The sequence below is a fragment of the Cydia strobilella genome, chromosome 23 (assembly GCF_947568885.1).
Source record: "Cydia strobilella chromosome 23, ilCydStro3.1, whole genome shotgun sequence".
Classification (NCBI taxonomy): domain Eukaryota; kingdom Metazoa; phylum Arthropoda; class Insecta; order Lepidoptera; family Tortricidae; genus Cydia; species Cydia strobilella.
The window spans coordinates 4,994,083-5,021,143 of record NC_086063.1 but is presented as its reverse complement, the minus strand read 5'-3'; the positions used below and the strand labels follow the sequence as shown (position 1 = coordinate 5,021,143).

At 35.3% G+C, this 27,061-nt stretch overlaps 1 protein-coding gene across 1 annotated transcript in view; it reads left to right on the top strand.

Annotated features, from left to right (window-relative positions):
* The first annotated feature begins 6,615 nt into the window (after positions 1-6,615).
* The window catches only part of LOC134751834 (lachesin-like), a 202,398-nt gene continuing 181,952 nt past the window's right edge, over positions 6,616-27,061 (top strand). The window contains exon 1 of the mRNA XM_063687329.1: positions 6,616-6,711. The gene's annotated coding sequence lies outside the window, so the exon portion shown is untranslated. The remainder of the gene's footprint in view (positions 6,712-27,061) is intronic.

Genomic DNA, 27,061 nt, shown 5'->3' with positions numbered 1-27,061 from the left:
CGATTCCCTTTACACCCTCAGATCAGGTTGAGACCGCTCAACCGATCTGCGCTGGAGCAAAACCATCTCGTGTGATGCGGAAGGGTCCTGGATTTTCCCCAGGCTACCATCCCCCCACACAGTCCTACCGCTCCCTTCCTTCCTCAGTCCTTCAGTCCTTGCTCAGCGTCGAGTTCCATGGTTATCCATCTGTCACAATAGGCTGCCTTAAATTAAACGGGGACAATTAGTAGGGTAGGTTGCACCTTTGCAGCACTTGTACGTGTTTTTACTAAGAAAAGAAATAAAAGAAGGGATACTTACTTAGTTTCATTGAAAGTCTTTGCTAAAAAAGTTAGAGGAGGGGGAGGGAGGCATTGGAGTGGCGCATTTTTTTTTCTTTCGGACCTATTATTTCCGCAAATATTATCTTTGTCAAAAGATCATTCTTGGACACCCTTATTCTTATTCGTTTTAAAAGATCTATCAAATGACACCCCACCCGGCCCCACAGCCCCCACGCCATAGGCTTGAGGCGAAAAAAAAAACATCACTTTTCGTCTAAGGCAGGTCCAGGTACCCTAAAAAATGTTTTTTCTACTTTTTAGGGTTCCGTACCTCAAAAGGAAAAAACGGAACCCTTATAGAATCACTCGTGCGTCTGTCTTGTCTGTCCGTCTGTCACAGCATATTTTCTCCGAAACTACTGGACCAATTAAGTTGAAATTTGGTATACATATGTAAGTTTGTGACCCAAAGACGGACATGTAACGTAAACAAATTAATTTTTAACATGGGGGGCCACTTTTGGGGGGTAAATGAGGAAATTAAAAAATAAAGTTTTTCAAACTATATCTTGTTACATATCAAATGAAAGAGGTCATTGTTTGAATCTCAAATATATATTTTTTTTATAATTTTAGGATAAACACTATATTATTACATAGGTTATTTTAAAAATAGGCAAAAAATCCCTTTATCTCCGAAACAACTAGGTCTAAAATGTTGAAAAAAATACACAAAATAGATCTTAACCTATAGATTACAGGAAAACCTATTAGAAATGTGCAGTCAAGCGTGAGTCGGACTTAATTACTTAGTTTTTGATCCGACCCCTACGGGGTTTTTAAAGACATTTCACTCACGTTTCACATAAAAAATACATTGTTTAAATACTTTAAATTGTGTAATGTACGGAACCCTTGGAACTCGAGTCCGACTCGCACTTGGCCGGTTTTTTTACCACTGTCGGCGTGATTGATTTATGTATCCATGTCAGTTTTCAGGTTCCTAGACGGACAGAAAGTCAGACAGAAGCTGTCGTGATATCGCTCTGGACCGGGGAAAGCGGCATGCTGGATGGCGTGCTCCGCTTGTGTTGGAGGCCAAGACTCATTTTGGGTCATCGCGCCGGCCAAGTAAGTAAGCTCTAAGAACAAATTAAATTATTTTCTATGAAAATATTTTAATTTGTGGTTTTTCAAGTAGACACACTACTATTTAAACTATAAACTGAAATAAATATCATATACGAAGGAAAAAATGACCAAAGCCTCCAGTGTCCAGAGCTGGAAGTTCCAGTTCTGGACACTGGAGGCTTTGGTCAAGTAAGTGATCAAGGAAGTCCAAGTTCCAGCTCTGGACACTGGAGGCTTTAGTCAAGTAAGTAAGATTTAGATTTAGATACTTATTCTCATAATACAAAATTACAATATAAATTATCCTAGACTAATCTACACGAATTTATACTATGATCAGATCTATTCGTCAGTACATACAATTTGCATTATTCGATAAGTTCAAAAATACAATTTAATTACATAATATACATTACATTATCAAATAAATTCAAAATTACAATTTAAAAATGTCTAAGTGAGTAATCATAATTTTATCCATATATATATGTATGTCAAAACAATCATAATTTTATCCACTTATGTCAACACAAAAATTGGGGAGTAACTAATTAATCTAATCTAATTAATGTTCAAACATTAGTGTTTTACGACCTATTTTCTTACTAATTGTTGCAATGTTATCTCCTGACCTTATGTAATTAGCGTTTACATTGACGCGATATATATATATAGATGTTATATAAATAATACTAGCAGGCCAATTGAAGTTTTAGTAATTAGATCTGTTTACAATACGATAAGATACCGATTTTGTACCGATTAGTCAATGTCAAAAGTGAAGTTTTAGGTTGAAAATGTGTTAGATTATTAACCCTTAAATGCATATTGTTGCCAAATATATACAAAGCATTGGACAGCTCACAAATTCAACAGAAAAAATCAAACCTTAAAATCTTAGTCTAAATCTTAGTAGTCAAATCTTAAAATCGTGCATTTAAGGGTTAAACACTTAGAGCATTAAACAACTGGAGTCACCTCTAAGAGCTTACTCCTGTCAAAAACCTCGCCCTATGGTTATTTGTATGGACTGACGTTTATTTGACATGGCTATTTGTACGTTACGTAAAAACACATTTGACGTGCCCCTCCCAAACTCGGCAGACTGTTTTGTACAGAAAATTACAGACAAAGCGTCTCCAGTTGTTAAATGATCTGTGTTTAAGAACCTCACACATTTTCAACCAAAAACTTCACTTTATACACTGACAAATCAGTATCTTATCGTAAGTTTAATAACTAACAAAAATAAAAATAAAATATGTAACTAACAAAATGTGGATCTTGGTTATCTAAATAAAGAACTTTTATTATTATGTGTATCTCCGTTTTTAAACTCTCGGGTCTTTCGAGCCCGGTCATTTATAAGGCGTGCGTGGAGATATAGATCCAACACGTAGAGGCCGTTTGGAGAGATTTGTTGTCATGTAGAACGCCTGTTGGAACCCATTCACGGGTACATCAATAGATATCCGTGAACCGGTTTCAGCAGGCATTGGAAACTATTGTAGAGAGTATGGACAGAGTACTGATCTATGGTTTAAGTTTGGGTGGTTAAAAGACTGGGCTATTACAAAGAAGTCCGGACACCTGCCATAACATTGCTTGCACAAGTTATCGAGGCAGGCGGTGACTCGCCACTCGTTAGATGGGCACCTGATGCGCCATCGTAAAGATGGCCAGACGCAACACCGGAGTGAGCGGCTCAGGGGTGTCGAGAGCTGTGCTGCGCTTTCTCCGAAGTTACTCGCGGCGTTATGCCCTTTAACACTTCCACCCCTGGAGCATATAACTCTTACGACTCCCCTCTGGACGGCCAATGAAGGCAAGCCAGAGCTGAGAGTCCTGCGGGTCCCCTTGGGGTCCACTCCGACCGACGAAGACACGCCGGAGACGGAGACCCTGACCGACTCTCTGGAGCACTCGGGTCCGTGGGGTCGTCACTCCCCAACAGCTCGCCACAAGCTGCCCTGCGGGCTTATTATTATTATTATTAATCTGATCGAAATTAGACTTTTAAAATAACAGTTGGCGTCTGGGTTTCAAAATTTGCTGCCATGCCAACTTAGCTTGATCTAACTCTATCTATCCACCAAATTTTATCGAAATCTGAAAAAATAAAACGACCAATAATTAAAAATCGGCCCTTTGTGACGTAGATTATTATTATTATTTAATTTATTTATTATAATCAAATGTTAAAAATTACAATTTAACAAAGCTCCACAAAACCGTAATTAGGTAGTTTGACTGTGGAGTCAAGTATCAATCTCTTTTTACACTAAGTTATATAATTATTAAAGTAGGTAACATATAGCATAATTTGGAGTTACTTAATCTAATAGATGACGCTATTATTGTAGCTACTCGTAGGATTCGTGGCGAAAGGTCGCCATGTCAATGTTAATTAGAGCAATTACATATGGTAGCTAATGTTATGCAATTACATCTGCTGCTACGAGGAGATAAAGCATGGGAGTATCTTCATTATTACAATCTTTACCTAATAATATGTTGACCAAACATTTTAACTGCTGTATATTGTTGATAATTATCACACTCGTGTGCGTTTGTGTATCAAATAAAGCTCTGCTAAAGGAGAATATTTTGAAGATAATTCGTGTTTAGGGTTCCGTACTAAAAACGTACAAAAGGAACCCTTTATGGTGCGTCTCTGTCCGTCTGTCTGTCTGTCACATATCTAAATATCTCGAGAACTGAAGCTTAGGAACAAAGATAGATATAACTCCGTAATAGATGGATACAGTCTAAGGAAAAAACGTGCCTCGAAAATCAAGAAAATTTGATTCTCGTTCAGAGGGCGCTACTAGTTTTGGCCTACAGTCGTATAGATGGCGTTGACGGTTTCGTTTGTTATTTAACAATTTTAACGCATATCAGTGAAAGAACATGGGTCAAAATCATAAAAATAATTAATGCAAATAAAAAAAATCATTTGTCTATATTTAAATACATTCTATCGTATTTTTATAAATCTTCATTTTTAGTTTTAAAGTGTGTCGACAGATGGCAGTGAATTTACTGGGGTTACAAAATTTACTATGACAGTACCGCTCTAGTATAAGTTACTCTATGCTTAGGAATTATACCTGAAAACCCAACATACATACAGGTCGCGCAAATTAGTTCGCCAATTTACCGACAGATGGCGTTGTACACAATTACGCTTAGTACCCACCCCCACCCACTGATGAGGCGTTGGAACCAATTACATGAGCCCAGCGCATCATTGAAATAATTAGTTTTTTTAGGTATTTATTGTTTTACTACATAGTGTACAGACTAACATAGATATAGGTAGCATATTATATTTTTTGTACTAACACTATATGGGTTCTGTTCTGTGCCTGAAATAAATATTTTCAATTTCAATTTCAATTTTTAGTATACTTCTGGTCAAAAGTCTTTCGTGATTCTATTTACATGAGAAAATCGAAAGTTTGTACGGAACCCTCGGTGCGCGAGTTAAACGAACTCGCACTTGACCGATTTTTTTTATTATGTTACTAGAATAAGACATAAGTTAAGTTGGCAGCGATTATGATAGCACAGACTGGCCTAACTCTACTTATTCTAAGGATTGACAGGAAACTTTTGACGACCGTACTGGCCTAGTGGGTAGTGACCCTTTTTTTTCTAGTGGGTAGTGACCCTGCCTGTGAAGCCGATGGTCACAGATATTTGTTCCTGAGTCATGGATGTTTTCTATGTATTTAAGTATTTGTATAAGTATTATATATATCGTTGTCTGAGTACCCACAACACAAGCCTTCTTGAGCTTACCGTGGGACTTTGTGTAAGACCAATTTGTGTAAGAATGTCCCTATAATATTTATTTATTTATTTATTTATTTATAAACACATTATATGCTGGAGTCATCTAAAAATTCTTCGACCGGCCAACTCAATTCTGTATTTTCATACTCAGGCTAGAAACTTAGGGTATTTTCTTTTTTATTATTATTAAAGACGACGATGAAAATGATGATTACAAATCTTCACACATTCTCTAAACGAGCGTAGCATTAAATTAAAACTGTTTATTTCAATATGCACCTTACAGTATTGCACTTAAGGTTCCTTTCTGAATTATGAAAGCAGGCTGTGCTGTATTCCGGGATACTGCAGCGCAACGCCGAAAGCACGCAATTTACTATCTTATCTACTTCAGATAAGATTTATTTTAAAAGCAAAGCTTTTACAAGCTTCAAAAGCTCGGCGTTTGCATGTGTGCGGGGTCGTGTTGTGTTAACATCGAATCGTGATGTTCAAATTAGTGTTGGGCGTACGTTTTATCGATGGGACGGTAAAAGCTTTATCGATATTTTTTGAAAGTTACTAAGCAAATACTTATTTAAATTTTGTATCATAAAATTACACAAAAAATTTAATACAGACATTAATAAAGCTAGGTAACAACGAATCATCAAACGGGAGGTTGTATTATCCAAATATATAAATAAGGTGCTTACTGCTCAAATCCTGAAATAACTTTTCGTTATCTACATTACTGATGTCCTATAATTTGTAAACTTCAATGTCAAGACAGTAATTCTCCACTAATTGAGTCGGACCAAGCTAACTCTGCGTGGCATTTAGGTGGCAGTTTGGCAATGTCATCGCTTATGTCAAATTTCTGTCACCTTCACTCAGATCGTTCTTCAATAAATTAAAACAAATCCTCAAATCGGTGTAAATTTAACTTAGACAGGTAACCATTATCGCGAATCAAATTGAAATATTATTTTGCTCTGTGCTTTGTACAACTCTTTACAATATAAATCGTGACCACTGACATTAAATACATAGATACAATTACCTCAAAGCTACTGACGCGTTATGCGAATTTCTTTAACCTAAAATATGACATGGAGGTTTTTCCAAACCTAATGAATTGTAAATGCAAATTATGATAGGTACGTGCTTGTCAGGCAACTACAACTGGTCATAGTTATTGCTGAAATTACCAGAAATCTATAAAAACGAGGATATTAATAGATATTGTTCACTTAGCTTATACACAGCGTTGGTTTGGTGTGACACTAATTTTTAAAAAGGTCGACGCGGTAAATTAGTTCTATATTAATACATGCTTGTACTTTTCAATGCACTATTCTTGAAACCAGCAACAATAAATTTACACTTAACTATCGTCGATAAAATCTTATCGCCCCAAGTCCCCAACACTATACGCGCACAAACGCGCGCCGCGAAGCTAGAGATGTGATAGCGAACGCGAAATAGAAAAGAAACTCAGTTGAGTTAGCGTTCCACCGCGACCGGTCGCCTCTCGGTACGACCCTAATCGGAATTTCAAATTCGTAAAAAGAATGCGTTCCGTTCCATTTTTAAATTAAAAAGTTGTGTCATTCGAAAATTTTATGGAGCTACTGTGAAAGTGTATTTTTATTTGTGATTTGAAATGTGCATTTTGTGTTGAGTTATTTATATTTTATGTAAAGTTGGGCCGTGAGTTTGTCTGCTTTTATAGCGACTGCTAAAATAACTGAGCAGTGCTAAGGGTTTAGTTATTTTAAGGCGTAGCTGAACTATTTTTTTTATTAATTTTAAGTCGGTTTAATGCAGCAGTTAAACAAATTGCATACAGATAACTGGAGCAGAGATAAAATTGTAAAACGGTTTAATCGCCACTTACACTTCATATATTTTATGAATACGAAGAACAAACAGGAAGAAATTTAAAATGTCGAATCTTTTCCCGCGCTTTTAAGCAATAATATGTTGTAAAGCTAGAATGTTGACGAAATAAAAATTTGCGCATTTTTCAAGTGTATTTAGTATTTACCAATAAAAAAGCATGTTACTTTTCTGTGCGTTTACAGATTTTGAGAAGGATTATAATTTTAAATTTTGTAAGCGAGAAACTCAATAGGCACGACGTGCAAATAGCTTTGGTCTCGAGACTCTCGAGTCGAGTAGCAAAATTTTCTCAACTTTTTTTAACAGAAACACAACCTATCTACATATTAAAGGTAAAAAGCCGTTATATAAATGACAAGAGCCTTACAACGTTTGTGATGCATTGACATGAGGTGCAGTAAATTTTCCTCTTTGCACCCAGTGATGAGTAAAATGAGATTTTGCTCACAGAAAGATTGAAAGTCGAAATTCTCCTTTTATTCTTCTCTATCACTGGCATATTTAAGTGATAGAGAGGCAGGTAACGATGTTTTGGTTTTTAGCTTCTGACTAGCAGGCTCGGTTTAGGACCGGGAAGATAATACGAAGCTTTGTTCGTCCGAGTAACTGTGTCTAACGTCTCAAAATTATCGGGCTGTGCATTATCTGTACGGACAGACAACTCAACCCGTTAATATCCGGTCAAATTATCAAAAGCCATTAACAGCAAGCGAGCAAGCCCTTTATTAGGGAAACATACTTGGATTAATAGGGTTAGGTTAAAACATGAACACTGAAAACCATACACTCCCTTTTTTGGGCAGTCGTGTAAAACGAATGGTCGGGAGCTTTGCTTTGATCAAGTCAATCCGAAGCTAGGTCTATTGCTCATTGCAACCGCGACAGAATTCAGAGCGAAATTTCTATGGTCACCAAAATCTCTGGAAATGTTCAAACTTTTTAAATATGACAGAAAAAACATCAAACTAAACATTCAGTTCTGAAATTTGGCATGTCTGCGGCGACCTAAAGTCCGAAGCTAGGTCTATTGCGCATTGCAACCGCGACAGAATTCAGAGCGAAATGTGGTCACCAAAATCTCTGGAAATGTTTAAACTTTTTTAAATATGACAGAAAAAACATCAAACTAAACATTCAGTTCTGAAATTTGGCATGTCTGCGGCGACCTAAAGTCCGAAGCTAGGTCTATTGCTCATATCAACCGCGACAAAATTCAGAGCGAAATGTCTGGTTACCAAAATATCTGGAAATGTTCAAACTTTTTAAAATTGACAGAAAAAACGTCAAACTAAACATTCAGTTCTGAAATTTGGCATGTCTACGGTGACCTAAAGTCCGAAGCTAGGTCTATTGCTCTTTGCAACCGCGACATAATTCAGAGCGAAATGTCTGGTCACCGAAATCTCTGGAAATGTTCAAACTTTTTAAATATGACAAAACTAAACATTCAGTTCTGAAATTTGGCATGTCTGCGGTGACCTGAAGTCCTTATAAACTTTAGATTTAAGAAAAATCATGATTTGTTTTTTTTTGTCTCAGCTGCGTAGACGACTATATATATTTCGTTCAAGGCCTAGCAAGCTTGAGATTATAGATCGATCGATAAATCCACTTTGTACTGTCACTCATTCAAATGATTCCGGTTAGTTGCCTAGGGGTAGAACAAACCCCTAAACCCTGATTTTATGGTATTTAAATTTACCAAGCATCCATTTTTATGGTAGTCATAAATAAAAATAAGCCATATCTAAGATGGGAGGTCTAAAAACATTTCTTCTAACAGAGGCACAGAAATTTAACCTAGCCCAGATACCTATGTTTAGATACATTGTACCTATATATCTCCAGTATCCTAAATATGGATAGTTAGGAATTTTCATATTCTGAAATGCAAAAAGCATCTACGACAGAGGATGTGAAACTATTGGCTGTTACTAACGAGCGAAGAGCATGATCGTGAAGATAAAATCGATAACAACTCCACATTTTGTGGTATAAACTTGAACTTCGGAAAAAAGTAATGTTTTTAAGTCAATCGTGACACTATTGTGTTTGGTATTATTAGTTTGTATGTGACCCATTTCTCTCGCTTACACAAAAAACACACAATGTAGTGCCAACTGAACACACATTAGTCTACAGCCGACCTTGCCTCGACATTCGCGATAATTAAGAGTATGCAAATGTATTCATTCATTACGTTTCATAACGCCGTCGTCACTCATTAATATTCTCTTGTTTTTATTATTACTCGTTTTGGAACGCTTAAGCTGGTCGCGTTTTTAGAAAACTTATTTTATTTAGAAATAAATTCTATAATATCATCGGCGCATTGGTGTTTAGGACCAACATACCAGCGTCCGCGTCCAACATTCAAACATATTAATTATAAACTGTTTTGGGTTTTGTTGTACTGGTCGTAGTTTAGGTATACATTTTGTTAAACTATTTTTAGTCTAAATGTTGCATTTAAAGCAAATATTTTTATATTAGATACTCTACTAGTAAAATTACGTCAAACTATTGAAACGAAAATATCATTAATTTTACAAAAAGAGTTTTTTTTTCAACCAATTATATTCGTTATTCGTATTTTGATAACTTGTCTAGTTTTTGTATGCTGTGCCTATGTTTCACCATGGTTTCACCCTACGATCTCCACAAATACCTGTTGAATATGAACTTAATCCGGCCAATTATTGAAAAATAAGTTATTGGTCATGAAAACTAGATTTTATTACCATTGCCTTCAAAACTACGACTAGGAATTTTGCTCGATAGTCAGCTAGCTATTTGATATGATATCTATGTCTATTATCTAGTACATCCGTTTAATATATCCTAGAGTGCGCGTCGATATTTTTATCGATATTGATAAGTTACGCAATGATAATGATAACACAAATCTGTCTGATTTGTTTATCTATAGGTTAGTGTAACTGGGTAACTAAAGTATGTATTCTAATTGCTTAGGTTTCTCTGACAGAACCAGTACAAATGGAGCCTGAGTATTAGTTACAACTGTACGTAAGTGGAGATCAAGACAACGACAAATGTTTAATTATTAAAAAATTGAAAACAATAAGCACTAGTGCGGAAAAGTGCTCTTAATATAAATATACTTTAAACAATAAATACCTACTTTGAGTTAAAACTATAAAATTAGGTTAATATGACTCACGCTGACGACATTTTAAATTCAGAAATGATATTTGTTTGGCACTATTTTCAATTCTCTATAGTATAGAGTCTGTACTCTATACCTACAACATTTTGGAGTCCTACTTAGTATGTTAAAAAATTCAGTATATTAAAAATATATAATTGTGATAATAAAAGCTAATACAAAATCACAGAAACAAAATATTTGGCTATTTAAAATTGGGCCAACGCCAAACCCTTTGATGGGCGATCAAGATTATTCCGATGAAAGATTTAAATCTTCTACGTTATTCTTGAACGTATATCTTTAATAGACTTTATCTTACTAAATTGTAATATACACATATTTGTAGTTCAATATAGCACTTCTAATATTTTAATGCACATAAAATTTTAAACATTGCATTATTAATAGGTAGGATACATAAAAAAACCGGCCAAGTGCGAGTCGGACTCGTGCACCGAGGGTTCCGTACTTTTTAGTATTTGTTGTTATAGCGGCAACAGAAATACATCATCTGTAAAAATTTCAACTGACTAGCTATCACGGTTCATGAGATACAGCCTGGTGACAGACAGACAGACGGACAGCGAAGTCTTAGTAATAGGGTCCAGTTTTTACCCTTTGGGTACGGAACCCTAAAAATACACTTATGACAACAGACATTCGTAACATATATTATCTAAAATACGAAACGACATGTAAGAACATATTTGATACCTGTAAGTTTAAGCCTTTTCGTATGTCATACGAAATAATTATTTTATAGCAAGGCACAGCTGCATAGGAACCCAATAATACACGCTACATTTTTTTTATGAGTTGGTACACACTATTGATACACACTTTTATTGCTGGCTTTTATTTACCTTTGATGAGCCTAAACTCGATGTGGGTTTGTTTTTCCATCGAGTTCCTTTGGCTGCCTTACGACTGCATCATCAGGGGCTCATTTCTCGAACGGTATTTTACTAATATTATTAGTGTGTTGCCATAGAAACTAATACGATTTGACAGTTTTGGAACTAATAATATTAGTCTAATACCGTTCGTGAAATGGGCCCCAGATCAGGTCTATGTTTGCATATTATTGCATTGTCTGAGTGTTGTTGTTGTGTTGTTGTTAGTAACTCAACTAAATCAAATATCAGGAAGTGGTTCAAATTGAAGTCACAAGATTTGAAGCACAAAAATACTCGTATACATACCAATATATATGCAGTGAAGCTAAATAAAAGTGTAATAAAAACCGGCCAAGTGCGAGTCGGACTCGCGCACGAAGGGTTCCGTACCATTACGGAAAAAAACAGCAAAAAAATCACGTTTGTTGTATGGGAGCCCCATTTAAATATTTATATTATTCTGTTTTTAGTATTTGTTGTTATAGCGGCAACAGAAATACATCATCTGTGAAAATTTCAACTGTCTAGCTATCACGGTTCATTAGATACAGCCTGGTGACAGACAGACAGACGGACAGCGGAGTCTTAGTAATAGGGTCCCGTTTTTACCCTTTGGGTACGGAACCCTAAAAACCAGACTATTACTATAGACCTTGGATCATAATCTGTTTACGTTGCCAGATATATTGTGCCAGGTAATTTGATATGCATACGTAAACATAATAAAATTGCTATCAATATGTCTGTTCCTGTACTGACGAAAAACAGATGTGCCTAGTATAACTTTCAAAGATGAGTAACATAAAAATTCATACGCTTTTGTAGCATATTAGTGAATTTTGCATAAAAAGCATAGCATACTTAGATCTAATGTAGCATGATATTAAAAAACTACGTTATCAAAATAATATAGTGTTCAAATATGAACAAGTTACTACTACTTTAGGATTATCTACATCATCATCTTCCTCGCGTTGTCCCGGCATTTTTGCCATGGCTCCATGGGAGCCTGGGGTCCGCTTGGCAACTAATCCCAAGAATTGGCGTAGGCACTAGTTTTTACGAAAGCGACTGCCATCTGACCGTCCAACCCAGAGGGGAAACTAGGCCTTGTTGGGATTAGTCCGGTTTCCTCACGATGTTTTCCTTCACCGAAAAGCGACTGGTAAATATCAAATGATATTTCGTACATAAGTTCCGAAAAACTTATTGGTACGAGCCGGGGTTTAAACCCGCGACCTCCGGATTGCAAGTCGCACGCTCTTACCGCTAGGCCACCAGCGCTCTTTAGGATTATCTACATGAAATGTAAAAATAATATGACAAGTAAAATAAAAGTAGTGACGTCTATTTATAAAAAAATCTGTTAACAAAACATTTACGTACGATTGTTTACGAATCTTACCTGATTTCCATTGTAAATAAATGACAATAAAACATTCATTCTTTCACTCATTTGTCATTCAAGCGTTCAACAACAACTGCCCTTAAAACAAAAACGGAACGCTCCAATTCAAGGACCGTTTACAAAACCTTATTATCAATGACCCAAGCCATATAATGTAATAAAAAAAAACTGAATCCTCATTTCAATCAAAGAACCTCGCGAAAAATGTCCTCAATGTTGCCATCAAAAAGCAATCGAGGCAGACATCGAACGATTACGTTGTTTCTCAAGTAAAAAATGCCATATGTTTATTTGAATTTGTATGAAGATACGGCTTTTTTACCTATTGTACCTATTGTACCAATGGGAAATTGTAGTTTTTGGAGTTTTTAAAAACTGAAAAAAAATGGTCGAGGAATATAGTCATTGTTCAGTAGAAGTGTCTTAGTCGTACCAGAAAAAAAATCAAACATCGATATCGATATATTTAACTCAAACTTAAACCGTCACATCTCTATTTCTGCTCAATCAAATCTCTCTCAAGTTAGAATTAAATCACTCACGTATCTACTTTCCATTTAAATTAAAATAGATACCCCCAATCCCTTACCTATTTGCAAAAATGAATAAACCCATTCATTGGCTTCCTAATCCTATCAACAGATGTCATTAGCGAATGATTTAGCTTTTCTATTCACCCATTCACTCATTATCTGAGCGCCCTTTCTATATTCAAGGTCCCTTCACACCTTGATTTTTAAGTTTTTTCTGCGGTGTCGTATTTCAATATCTAGTCATCCCCTAATGTTTGCTAAATAGCAATATTGTATTATATTGTATTGAATTTCAAGGTTGCCAGCCGCCGAATTCTCACGCACATCATCTCACATAGACAAAATAAAAAGTTTTTTTTTAATTAATAGAAATAGTGGGGAAAGTATTTTTATCTGCAGCCAAAACAAATTAATGTTTAAATGTACGTTTGATAAAATCTTTACGTGACTAAAATAGTGAATGACTAATAATTATTGCTTTAATAGCCTTACGTAAATAATCAACCACCCAAGTCGACCGTCTGACTAAAAAGTATCAATATCAATAGGGGGGTCCCTTTGTTTGACATAATTATTGAAAGTCATAATCATGGAGACTATATAAATGAGTAAAATCTCTATGTATGAAAAGTGTCCATCAAAAAACAGTAATTAGGCGGCGCCACCATACACCGAAATACTACCAAAAACAACCTACGTAATTTGGTCGGGTTATTTGTTGCCTGATATGGTTCATGTTATACTCATGTCCCAATTGTCCCAGAGCCTAACTAGCGCCACCGGAGAGATTAGGAACTATTATTTAAAGCTGAAAGCGGTCACTTTTGCAACAATTCTGCCATAAGAGATTGGCATCCTTTCTATACCATCCATAGTCATAATGCAACGATTGTCAGATTATCATTAGTCATTCATAATTCTGAAACGGTTAACTTTCAGGATTTTCGTAAGGTTATCCTATAGATAGGTTAGGTTAGGTTTGCTTTATGGCAATCCTACGCGTTTCTGAGAAAAAACAAGACATTATGACTTAAAACTTTATGGGAAACAATAGAGACCCATATCAATAGGTATAACCACTGGTCTAGACGTCTAGAGGGTTAAATAAATGTTTTGTATCTACAGATTTTCCAGTCTTTAATAGGCATTAGTTAGCAGGTAAAGTAAATTAAAAAAATGTAACAATTACCTACTCATGTCTAATAATAAAAATGCCAATGTAGAATAAAAAATCGACACAAGATGGAAACTGCTTTTTTACCCAGAACGAACTTTGCCACACTTGATACAATTTCTCGTATTCTTTTACAATAAACATAAGGTACTTATTACTAATAAAACAAACATAAAATAGATATTTATGCAACAAGTGCGGAAATCATCTTTACGCACGTGTATCATACAATGTTTTACTATGCATTGTGCGAGTAAATAAAAAAAACATATAATGGCAAATGTTTAATTATTAAAAAATTGAAAACAATAAGCACTAGTGCGGAAAAGTGCTCTTAATATAAATATACTTTAAACAATAAATACCTACTTTGAGTTAAAACTATAAAATTAGGTTAATATGACTCACGCTGACGACATTTTAAATTCAGAAATGATATTTGTTTGGCACTATTTTCAATTCTCTATAGTATAGAGTCTGTACTCTATACCTACAACATTTTGGAGTCCTACTTAGTATGTTAAAAAATTCAGTATATTAAAAATATATAATTGTGATAATAAAAGCTAATACAAAATCACAGAAACAAAATATTTGGCTATTTAAAATTGGGCCAACGCCAAACCCTTTGATGGGCGATCAAGATTATTCCGATGAAAGATTTAAATCTTCTACGTTATTCTTGAACGTATATCTTTAATAGACTTTATCTTACTAAATTGTAATATACACATATTTGTAGTTCAATATAGCACTTCTAATATTTTAATGCACATAAAATTTTAAACATTGCATTATTAATAGGTAGGATACATAAAAAAACCGGCCAAGTGCGAGTCGGACTCGTGCACCGAGGGTTCCGTACTTTTTAGTATTTGTTGTTATAGCGGCAACAGAAATACATCATCTGTAAAAATTTCAACTGACTAGCTATCACGGTTCATGAGATACAGCCTGGTGACAGACAGACAGACGGACAGCGAAGTCTTAGTAATAGGGTCCAGTTTTTACCCTTTGGGTACGGAACCCTAAAAATACACTTATGACAACAGACATTCGTAACATATATTATCTAAAATACGAAACGACATGTAAGAACATATTTGATACCTGTAAGTTTAAGCCTTTTCGTATGTCATACGAAATAATTATTTTATAGCAAGGCACAGCTGCATAGGAACCCAATAATACACGCTACATTTTTTTTATGAGTTGGTACACACTATTGATACACACTTTTATTGCTGGCTTTTATTTACCTTTGATGAGCCTAAACTCGATGTGGGTTTGTTTTTCCATCGAGTTCCTTTGGCTGCCTTACGACTGCATCATCAGGGGCTCATTTCTCGAACGGTATTTTACTAATATTATTAGTGTGTTGCCATAGAAACTAATACGATTTGACAGTTTTGGAACTAATAATATTAGTCTAATACCGTTCGTGAAATGGGCCCCAGATCAGGTCTATGTTTGCATATTATTGCATTGTCTGAGTGTTGTTGTTGTGTTGTTGTTAGTAACTCAACTAAATCAAATATCAGGAAGTGGTTCAAATTGAAGTCACAAGATTTGAAGCACAAAAATACTCGTATACATACCAATATATATGCAGTGAAGCTAAATAAAAGTGTAATAAAAACCGGCCAAGTGCGAGTCGGACTCGCGCACGAAGGGTTCCGTACCATTACGGAAAAAAACAGCAAAAAAATCACGTTTGTTGTATGGGAGCCCCATTTAAATATTTATATTATTCTGTTTTTAGTATTTGTTGTTATAGCGGCAACAGAAATACATCATCTGTGAAAATTTCAACTGTCTAGCTATCACGGTTCATTAGATACAGCCTGGTGACAGACAGACAGACGGACAGCGGAGTCTTAGTAATAGGGTCCCGTTTTTACCCTTTGGGTACGGAACCCTAAAAACCAGACTATTACTATAGACCTTGGATCATAATCTGTTTACGTTGCCAGATATATTGTGCCAGGTAATTTGATATGCATACGTAAACATAATAAAATTGCTATCAATATGTCTGTTCCTGTACTGACGAAAAACAGATGTGCCTAGTATAACTTTCAAAGATGAGTAACATAAAAATTCATACGCTTTTGTAGCATATTAGTGAATTTTGCATAAAAAGCATAGCATACTTAGATCTAATGTAGCATGATATTAAAAAACTACGTTATCAAAATAATATAGTGTTCAAATATGAACAAGTTACTACTACTTTAGGATTATCTACATCATCATCTTCCTCGCGTTGTCCCGGCATTTTTGCCATGGCTCCATGGGAGCCTGGGGTCCGCTTGGCAACTAATCCCAAGAATTGGCGTAGGCACTAGTTTTTACGAAAGCGACTGCCATCTGACCGTCCAACCCAGAGGGGAAACTAGGCCTTGTTGGGATTAGTCCGGTTTCCTCACGATGTTTTCCTTCACCGAAAAGCGACTGGTAAATATCAAATGATATTTCGTACATAAGTTCCGAAAAACTTATTGGTACGAGCCGGGGTTTAAACCCGCGACCTCCGGATTGCAAGTCGCACGCTCTTACCGCTAGGCCACCAGCGCTCTTTAGGATTATCTACATGAAATGTAAAAATAATATGACAAGTAAAATAAAAGTAGTGACGTCTATTTATAAAAAAATCTGTTAACAAAACATTTACGTACGATTGTTTACGAATCTTACCTGATTTCCATTGTAAATAAATGACAATAAAACATTCATTCTTTCACTCATTTGTCATTCAAGCGTTCAACAACAACTGCCCTTAAAACAAAAACGGAACGCTCCAATTCAAGGACCGTTTACAAAACCTTATTATCAATGACCCAAGCCATATAATGTAATAAAAAAAAACTGAATCCTCATTTCAATCAAAGAACCTCGCGAAAAATGTCCTCAATGTTGCCATCAAAAAGCAATCGAGGCAGACATCGAACGATTACGTTGTTTCTCAAGTAAAAAATGCCATATGTTTATTTGAATTTGTATGAAGATACGGCTTTTTTACTTTTTTCCTTCGGCCTCTCTTGAGTTGTGTGTTAATTGCAGCAATTTTACAAAAACCGCTGCGCTTTTAAAAATGGCGGTGAGAATGGGATGAATCATTGTTTAAAAAAAAAACTGCAACATAATAAGGAATGTTAGCGGAATTCTGTTGTACCATTTGGGGGGCCAAGCTTTCAAATAAAAAAAATCGCTTAAAATGGCGGAGTTTCAATTTATAATAACCGTATTACATAAAATTGAAACTTAATAAACCGAAATACCTTAACCTAAGGATATACTTAATATTGTCTTCGGTTACCGCGATAGTTACTCATGAAATAAAACTATGAAAACGGATTATATCGCGTATATTGAATTTATAATACATCCCGATTTATTTTAAATATACGCGATATAATCCGTTTTCATAGTTTTATTCCTAAGGATATACTCTTTGAAAGAGTAGTGCAGAGCCATATATCAAATGGTTTGGTCAATTTGAATTATTCTTTATCAAAATTAGGATACCTAAAGAATTTTTACTAACCCAGAAAGTAAAGTTTTGGAAATTTATGGGCCTACTTTATAAGAATGACTGAATCGAATGAAGCGGACTCGTTTGCCACGTCAAATCTTGCTAGGAGAGGTTGCAGACGCAAAAAGACTAGCCGGGCGGCCAATGCTGCGCTTTAAGGATTGTGCGAAACGTGACATGGTTGCCTTTAACATCCGAAGACCTGAAGACCATCTGAAGATCTGAAGACCGACCCATGTGGCGTCGTGTTATTCATGATGATCAATCCAAGCACGACGATGCCTGATTCTCCTTACTAAAAGAGAAACGCACGAGGCGCCACGAGCAGGCCACCTGGGGGAGCATACACCTGCTGCGTGTGTGGCCGAGGGATCCTCTCTCGTATAGGGCTTTACAGCCACGAACGCAAGTGTCGTAACACTCGTAACCGCGATGCTGCTTGAAACATCTGACACAGATGAAAAAGGCCTATTTATTTATAAGGAAGCATTAATTATGTGTGGCATTAATTATTAATATAAGTAGAGTAGGTAGTGGGTTCATGATGGGTTGACGATAAGATCTTTGTTAATTTATTTTAAATATTGTATACATATTTACATTCCTGTTCCGCTAAATAGTATGATATTTATTATTATCTAATCGGTACAAATTAGTACGAGTATAACCCGGGTCTCAAAAGTACGTTGATCTTACCAAGTAACTGGTTGGCACAATTTCACATCAAACCATTCACCATTCGGGGAAGCGATTAAATCCCGACCGAATGGAAGCCGGTTTCCACTCACTCAGTATTCATTCGCACGGGCACTGAATCGCATTATCGGTTTTCGGTATTTTTTACCGAAATTCCGGTTTTTCGATGTGATATAATGCTAATGTATCATCGGTTGTGTTGTCAAATAATTGTTTTTCTTATTTATTCCGTAAAATCTGACTTCTTATATAAATTTGGGATAGCTACTATTACTACTAACAAGTATGTTTTTTATAATACAGTGAAATAGTGATGTTCAGCCGCTTTTTCAGCACCTATTAGAAGGGGCAGCAGTACAATAGGGTTACTGCCAAAATTTTATTTTCTCAAACATGCTATGTAATATTGATATTACGTTCTTTATATTAGGCTGGGAAGTATCACGTTTCAGGCGCGGCTAGACGAGAGGTCTGTAATGAAATTTCATACAAAGTTGCAGGCCTAGGCCGGGAAGTGGCTTTTTTTTAATTTCTATTTCACATATAATTGTGGCACAGCATCATGGCATTCAGCCATTAAAAAAAAACTATAAGCAATATTTGCTTTTTGGTTCGTTTATGACGTTCTGCCAATACGCCTATTAGAAAAAAAGTTTTTTTTTAACCTGACGGGCTCTATGGCATTAGAGCGGTAGGACTGTGTGGGGGGATGGTAGCCGGGTTTGAGAAAAGCACTATACATACATCGGCGTGAAAACGGGTTGTCGGCCTCATAACTATCCGGCCTCACATATTCGGCCGGCAACCCCTTCCTTCCCGGCCTCTGTAGTAATGTACTATTTTTTATATTTACGGTATGCTTACAAAACAAAAATTTTAAGTTTATAAATTACCTATGTATTGCTTTAATAAAGTATAGCTATAAAGGTTCTGTTTTTGCTAATTTGTTATTGTCGATGTAGTTTAGTAAGGGGTAAGGGGTCATCCATTAATTACATCACACGTTTAGGGGGAGGAGGGGGTCAAGAAAATGTGACATGTTTTGACAAGGGGGAGGGGGAGTCACAAACTTTGTGACGTCACTTTAACTTCACTTGTTTCCAAACATTGTTCTGATTTTATCGTATTCTCTGTACAGTTAAATACTATGATTTCTCTTACACGTAATTTTTTTAAATCCTAATCGATAAATGTAATAAAAATAAAATGACTATTGCTTTTATTACAAATATTTTTTAATTAAAATAATAATAATTTATTTAAATTGCTGATTTTGTTGAGGACAAAAATTGCAAAATATGTGACGTCACACCAGGAGGGAGGCTTCCAAATGTGACCATGTGAGACAAGGAGGGGGGAGGGGTAAAAAAAATCGTCAAATTCGTGTGACGTAATTACCCCTATGGATGACCCCTAAATACATAATGAAGTTTATATGAAATACATTATCTTAAAAAGTATTTTCACCTCGATAGATTATTTAGTTAGTCTAACTTATCCATTCATTTAAAACACAATAAAAGTACGGAAAGTCCTTTAGTACTCATAGATAATAGATAATAGATATTATTCGTTCATAGATAAAGTTGGCGTAAACTGACCGATACATGTGTTTCTTAAAGTTCTTGTCTTCAAAACCAGTATAAGTCTAATATCCGATTAAGAATAGCTATTACAGGTTCAGAGATCAACATTTACTAGGCATAGTGTACCTATATAGTAGAGATATAATGTTTTGAGAACTAAGTAGAAGATATAGGGCACTGGACTCAAATAAGGGAAACAAACATTGTACACACATTCACTTTCGTGTTCTACTTATTCGTAACTGCATGCATTCGTTTTTATCTTATTTAGTACAGTGCGAGAGAAATGGCGTGTTGGGATAAGACATATTTTAGGGTAAAAACGGGACCCTATTAGGTACTAAGACTCCGCTGTCCGTCTGTCTATCACCAGGCTGTATCTCATGAACCGTGATAGCTAGACAGTTGAAATTTTCACAGATGATGTATTTCTGTTGCCGCTACAACAAAAAATACTAAAAAGTACGGAACCCTCGGTGCGCGAGTCCGACTCGCACTTGGCCGGTTTATTTTATTTTATTTAGTACAGTGCGAGAGAAATGGCGTGTTGGGATAAGACATTTTTTTATTATTTATAAATGTGTAGCTCAAATTTTAGGAACCCATTTTGTTTTTACATATGTAGCTATATCGCACATGCTTGCTGGCAGATTTAACTTACCTATACTTATCCCAATTTCCACATGTTTTTTTGGCATACCTTCTGTTTACCATCTTATTTATTTATTATGTAATATACTATATGTATACTTAATTGAAAGATAATCCTGCCGAACATAGAGTGTCAAGACAAGACTGCCAACTTTCTTCAACCCAGTACAGGTGGTCAAAAGTACTCAAAAGTAGAATATAAATCTACTTGTAGATATTTGCCATTTCCATCCATTTCTAAACAAACGAAAATGTACTTAATCGGCGTGGCATGCCGCTAGTGGCGCTGGTGAAACAACCTAGCGAATATTTAATACATTCATAGTACTTTTACTCGTACATTTCAACAAGTTTTCTAGCCAACCACACAATCGCAGTTGTAAAATCTATCGTTCACACAAAGATACACCTAAGTGCAAGTGTCGCTTATGGTTTTATGAAGAAAACTCCAATACAAATGCGAAGCTGCGAGTTATAAGCGCAAAATGCAATAAGGCTTAATTTTCCCTGAAAAATATAGAGTTACGACATTTTCACTTTTACAATTTTTAATCTCACCTTCGAGTAGGTTGATGTGTATCTGTGTATATGTGCTGATAAGCAATTGATTCATAAACATGCTTACAGCTGGGTGTTTCTAGGCTAGTATAACTTGATATCCAGTTTCATACTAACTATTAGTAACCGTGGGCCAGGATATATTGCTCCTAAGTATATCGGTGGATAGTTTTGCGAGTTATAATCAAGGTTATCAACATTATTTTGTTCAGATTCTAAAGGTCATAAGAAACGTAAGTATTTTGGTATTGGTTTGAGTGAGAATCGATATTTTGCTTGACAATAACAATTGACATGTTGGGAATGTTAGCAATTTTTTTATGATGTTAAAAGTGGTAGAAAGGTGCTAAACTTGTGAATTAATTGTCATATTTAACACACTTATTAAATTATCATGTTATCAAAAATATTATCATCAAATCATCACCGGAATGGTTGTGTGATGATAATCTTTAAATATTGGAAATTATTGCATACTTACATAGGTATCGACAACAGAGTTGAGATCCTCACTTCTTAGACACATGGCACACCATGAATAAGCGGGCATCCCGCTCGTTTCTTCCCAGAACGTGCAGAATGTGGAATGAGTTGCCTCCTGAGGTATTTCCTTTGTGCTACGACATGGGATTCTTCAAGAAGCGGGTATTTGGGGCTCTCAAGGGTCGGCAATGCTTAAGTGGCTCCTGTGATGTTGCTTACGTCCATGGGCGACGATGACTGCTTCCCATCAGGCGGCTCGTCTGCTCGTTTGCTGAATATCACATAAAAAAAAAAAAAAAGCACACAACAACTATTTGTCATATCATGCTACGATATATTAATATTATAAGCATTGTACACCTGACATGCAAGATTTTATTTTACCGGTGACCAGAGAGCTGGCGGCTTTCTCTCGCAGCGCATAAGTATTGCCATTCAGCGAGGGAATGCTGCCAGCATCTTTGGCACAATGCCGCGGGGGCCTTATTTAGATGTTTTTTAATTAAGAGTAGTTTTGTTTTTTATTTTATTTTATTTTATTTATAAGTTGTTATTATTAGTTACTTTTAGTTTTACTTTTTTTTTATAAAGTATTGAAATTGAAAATGATAAAATTACTTAGCCCTCTTTTTCGGTACCAATGTCAAGTTCAACAGTTACAATACTTACAATAATTGACTAAAACTTTTCTTCAAGGAATCTGGCTAAAATATACATACGTATTTCAAAGACAGATTCCACCGTTATATTAGTTTTCGACTAGCGTTCCGGTTAGTTAAAAACACTGTAGGTAAATTAGAACTTTGACATGTTACATAACATCATTCAAACTAAGAAAATTACCTTTTATCAGTTATTAAATAAATACAACAAGTCATTGTAACTACAATTTCATCACGAACAAATATCTCCTTATAATGGATGGAATAAATCAAGTCAATGGACTTATCTTATCAGAGAGTTTGCTCCAGTGAACTGTAGGGACCTTATATTTCACAATGTGGACAGGAATGTACTTTGCGTTCTTGTAATTGAAATGTGAATGCATTTCTTATGACGTACATATGTCGTGCAGTGACATTTTTATGCTATAAATGATAATTGATAGTAAAAATACGTGAAGTATGACAAGTATGCATTGATATTGATAAGATAAATGATAACTTGATAAGATTCAAAAAACCGGACAAGTGCAAGTCGGACTCGCCCATGCACCGAGGGTTCCGTACTTTTTAGTATTTGTTGTTATATCGGCAACAGAAATACATAATCTGTGAAAATTTCAATTGTCTAACGGTCCCGTTTTTAACCTTTGGGTACGGAACCCTAATAGATATTATTTTCGTACGGATCAATAATATGAAATTGAGCTGTCCAAAAAATTTTTTTTTTCTTTTTGAAGACAAAGTGTGAGTAAGCTTCTGAATCTAGTTTACAATAACATTGGTAGACATGCATTCAAATTAGGCTTAGAGTCAATTATTTAACTAATTTTAGAGTTAATTGGGCTTAGTTTGGCTATAATAATGTAATATTGTCTTCGGTTACCGCGATAGTTACTCATGAAATAAAACTATGAAAACGGATTAAGAATTCGAAACGTCGGGATGTATTATAAATTCAATATACGCGATATAATCCGTTTTCATAGTTTTATTTTATAATAATGTAGTTAGAAAAGCAAGGAACTTCAATATGTTTTTTATTTAATTCAGGTTTAACCTTTCATTTGTGTGTGGTGGTCAAAAATCATGGGTCCAAACGTCCAAACCTTGGTTGTGCTGAATGGAGAGAGCAGAAAAAGTCGTTCTCGAAAAAATACTCAGGTAACTAATATTTTTGTCAGGATCTTATCATACACAGACAAGAGGTTAAAATTAAGTTCCTTAAGAGGCCGTAGTCGATTTTGGAGCAAAAATTTAAAATTGGTAGATTTAGTCGTTGAAATTATACACGTTTTGTTACGTAATATCTAAATAACAAGAATTGGTTTCTATTAGCACGTCTTCTCATCTTGCCTTTTAATAATGAGGTCGAGAGCGTGCGTCACCGGAAATATATGAAAAGAAGGGGCAGTTTTTAAAAATTCATCAAAAATTTATGGTGGTAAATTATACAAATTGATGTATAAGAATAGTTTCAGCAAATGTTGTAGATTGTTTAAGTAACAAAATAACGTTGAAATTAAGTCGATTTTCAGAGAAATTGTCATTTGTTTTGAAGTAATTTCTGGAGAAAATTGATTTCGTCTAACTTTCATTTACACTACATCAAAGTTATAATAATAAAAATGTAGTCTGATAAACGTCAAGTACAGGATATGTGTAATACAAAATTACCATGTTTAGCCGTCCAAACTTTACGAAATTTACAAATATGAGCGACAAAATCAGTGCTTTACGCGCGTTTACCTAAACGTCCATCAGAAAAGCAAACATTACTAATTTAGTGAGTCTGTTTTCAAAAAATTGATCCGATAAAAGGTAAGATAAGAAGACGTGCTAATAGAAACCAGTACTTGTTATTTCAATTAGGTAACAAAAGGTGTACAATTTCACGGACTAAATCTATCAATTTTACATTTTTGCGACTAAAATCGACACCGGCCTCTTAAGTTCAAATATCTTGTAAAAATCATAAAAGTATACCAGTATTATATCTCTATCCCAATAGGGTATTTGACTGTATTTAAAATAAATTATTTTACACCATGCATGAAATAAAGCACCACAAGATTAATGGAGTAACGTAGGTAGACAGCAGTTATTTTTAGACACAATTTCTATTTTAAAACCCGTATAAAACTATAATTTGATTGTGACGTCATATGCTAGTGTTTCATATAATTTCTATAGTAGCAAAATCATTTTGACAGTTCAAAAAAGAAACTGATTTGACTAGTAGTCAAACCCTATAGGATAAAATCATATTGATCTAAACTATGAATACGTAAAAACTATTCAATAAAACTTCTTTTACGTCAGCGTAAGACCCCTCGTTTCTTGAACATTAAGATTTACAGCCCGAAATGTCATAAATAATTATTACCGAACACCCTTCTGTCATAAAAGTTAAAAAGAACCGCCATCGACAATTCGACAGCTTAAAGCATTGTGGGTTTTATTAGTACATTGTTGCGTATCTGATTTTGGTATTGTTAAGTTTTGAATTGAGGTGTTGGAGATTATTTTTGCCGGATTCTTGTTAGAGTCAGACCAAGATAACTCTGCAATGATTTTTATAGCACATAGCAAGTGTTACTTCAAACGTCAAACTTCTATGAAATTATGACGTATAAATAACACTCGCACAGCCTGTGCTGTTAAAATCGTTGCAGAGTTACTTTGGTCCAACTTTATCTGATTTGGGTGTTGTTAAGTTTTGAATTGAGATGTTGAAGGTTCTTTTTTCCGATTTCTTATTAGTGAATAGAAATTAATTTTTCTCAAGCTGATTTTTGCTAAACTTATATAAGACTATTTATCAAAAATAAGGGAAGACATAAGCAGTATTTCTTTACTTTGATTTAGGTAGACGGAAACTATATCCATTTCGACTTAAGGGATAGACTAAGGTAGAAATCCAGTACAAAGATCAATGCAGGTAGGGTTATCATATGAAAAAAATTAATATCCTGACAAAAAATCGGACATCACCCTAAAATCCTGAAATGTCTGAAATGTCTCTGTCCAACTCCGGCAAGTCCGGTTAGTTCATGTTTCTAAAGACACACGCCAAGTTCCCCTGTAATCCTTGCAAAGGACCAAACATCCTGTTAAATCAGGGGAAATCCCAACCCTATGGCAACCCTAAATGCAGGAGGCGAAATTTAATCCTGGCTAAGACATGCCCTTCACCGCCACTCCCAAAGGACTGTTAAAGTGTTAACTTCTCGACGACAAGGACTAGAATGTGTTCGAATAGTGTCAGAAAATTTCAATGTTCTGACGTAAACTTTAACTAGTTTTAAGTTAGATTTAGTACATAATGACCCGCATAAATAAGCACCCAGTTTTATCTCGCCCTTGGTGATGTTGTCCTAACAAATAGCAGGAGGCCGTGACATCATACTGTGTACATATGTACCTTTGTAACTACGACTTATGTTCTAAAGATGCCTAAACAAACGTAGAATTTGGTCGAAAATTTTCTATTGCCTTGTAGAGATGGGACACCCACTAACAACTAGATGCTCTGTGAGCTGTAGACCTCACGACCCTCCATGACTTCGCCGTTTTAAACAGTTTCCAGAAACCGAATCGGGAAAGCAATTATAACCTGTTCACAAAGTTTCTCGAGCATCGATTACGAAAAGCGAGCTGTACAGGAGAACAGACGAACTGGACACACGGAAGCATAAAAGGGTAAAAACGGGACCCTATTTCTAAGACTCCGCTGTCTGTCTGTCTGTCCGTCTGTCACCAGGCTGTATCTCATGAACCGTGATAGCTAGACAGTTGGAATTTTCACAAATGATGTAGGTATTTCTGTTGCCGCTATAACAACAAATAATAAAAACAGAGTAAAATAAATATTTAAGTGGGGCTCCCATACAACAAACGTGATTTTTTTTGCCGTTTTTTGCGTAATGGTACGGAACCCTTATTGCGCGAGTCCGACTCGCACTTGGCCGGTTTTTTTGCCCAATCTGAAATAGGTTCGTGTTCGGTCATATACTAAATAAAAATCTGATCCATTTTAATCAGCCTCTTCAATCGGCAGAAGAGTTAATTCGATGGTATTCTCGTAAGAGACCACGCCAGCTCCTAATGCTCAAATGTTGACACGCCTTAATGTATACGTGAGTCATTACAAATACTTCAAGGCCTACCCAATCATTCGTATAATCCATTGCATTGAGGTAGAAGAATCAATTGTTTAAATTGAAACGTTTTTGTAGTTTAATTTCCGTTTTATGAGCGTAAAAAAACTATTGTGTAAAATATTATCAACTTGCTATCTGACTTCTAAGAAACTACATTTATTTCTACGTATTGTTAAATAAATAAATTAACTGATATCAATTACGTTTAGGTACCTATATCTAAAATATATTTAAAAAATAGGATATTGTGTATGATAGGTAAGTATATGTGTAATTTTTTACCAATAATGAATCGGTGAAAGTAAATTTGTAAATGTAATGCATAAATAAATTTTGAATGTTTATACATAAATATTTTTGTGATTTTTACATGCACAAAGCATTGGCGTTGTATTGTTTTGTGTGTTAAAAATCAAATTGCGTGGGTACTATTAATCATACTACTCTAATTTAGTATGTACTTACATA